The sequence below is a fragment of the Cicer arietinum genome, chromosome 7 (assembly GCF_000331145.2).
Source record: "Cicer arietinum cultivar CDC Frontier isolate Library 1 chromosome 7, Cicar.CDCFrontier_v2.0, whole genome shotgun sequence".
Lineage (NCBI taxonomy): Eukaryota > Viridiplantae > Streptophyta > Magnoliopsida > Fabales > Fabaceae > Cicer > Cicer arietinum.
In genome coordinates this window covers 62,112,232-62,113,752 of record NC_021166.2, presented here as the reverse complement: position 1 = coordinate 62,113,752, position 1,521 = coordinate 62,112,232, and the positions used below count along the sequence as shown (strand labels likewise).

The following is a 1,521-nucleotide window of genomic DNA, read 5'->3' as shown; positions in this document are numbered from 1 at the left end:
AAAAAAGTACTCAGTATATATTTTTAAATAGGTTTCCATTTGTTTTATTTTACTTGTATATTTTTGGGTATATTATTCTAATTTTATAAAGCAAAAAATTTATTCGTGTAGTACAAAATGTCAAGTTGTTGTAGTTTGAATATAACAATAATTAAAATCATATTTTAACTCAATTTATCGTATGTACATTTGTAGTTATTTAATTTTGAGTGGCGTATTTTATATTTTATTTCCAAAAAATAAATTATTTGACTAATGAGCACTTTTTACATCAAACTTTTAAAGATTAGTGCAATTTTGATGATAGATCTTTGTTCAACTCCATATTTATTTATTCCTATGAAAATTCACCCATCTTACACTCTTGTCAGTTTGATTAGATTGTCAAAAACAGTTGTTTGTTTTAAAATAATTAAGAAATAATTATTTTGTTTTTCATTATCTTTAATAAAATTTGTTTTCAAAAAGTATTAATTTGTAGAAATGGATACGCCATTTGGTACTAACGGATACACGCCAAAACGAATCGTTTGTACTGATGGTGGATATGCGAAAACGAAAATGGTACTATTGGAGAATGGATAATTATGTTAGTGAAGAGTGAGTTGTTGGACTTTTCTGTTGTTGGGCTGGACTGCCTTGTGGCTGGTTTTTTTTAATAAATTGGCCTTTTTTTTTTTAATTTTTGGCAAGTGACTTTTTGTGTATTTTAAATTTATATATTAATATATAATATAAAATTAATAATATTAATATATAATTTGTAGAAATAATGTAATAACTATTCGAAAGAGGTAGAAGACTCAAATGTGATAATCGAAATGTTTTATATCCCACCATCAAAAACCAAATATGCAAAAATAAAATAAAGCCCGATGTCCACCACCCCTAGTCGGAAGAACATTAAAACGAAATAACAATAAAAACAAATAACAATAAAAGGAAATAAACCCTGAGAATGCACCAGTTCTCCTCCTCGGTTCTCATTTCCGGCATTGTTCCAGCAGTTTTTCATAAAGTTACCGGAAGAATCTCTCCTCCTCGGTTCTGATTTACGACATTGTTCCAGCAGTTTTTCACAAAGTTGCTTACCCAGGTGAAGCAGTTTCTTAACGGGGTCAAGATGCAGTTTCCCAAACAGCTTGTTACCGGGGTGAAGATGAGATGAAGTCTTGTGTCGTGCGCGAATAGACTGGTAATGTTATGCAAAACCTCCAAAGTTTGGCATAGTATCATTTTCCATTGAAAAATGACAATGATACCAAAAGGTAGAAACCACGTCAAAAACGTAGTCAGAATAAAACGGCACTCGGAACATATCATGCTAAATGCCAATCCAGATACTACAGCGTTGAATAGCATCAGAATAAGGCATTGCAGAATGCATCCGTTAAATTTCTCCAGACACAGAGTACCCATCATCATGATGAAGGACCAGGTAAGGACTTTGAAAATGACATTAAAAAACGCTTTGTTGTGCTGGATGATGTTTGGGTTTGAAAAGAGGATAAAAAGAAAGGA

General features: G+C 31.2%; 1 protein-coding gene across 1 annotated transcript in view; it reads left to right on the top strand.

Moving 5' to 3' along the window:
* The window catches only part of LOC101509032 (actin-related protein 4-like), a 25,270-nt gene that overhangs the window by 3,543 nt on the left and 20,206 nt on the right, over positions 1 to 1,521 (top strand). The gene's annotated exons all lie outside the window — the stretch shown is intronic.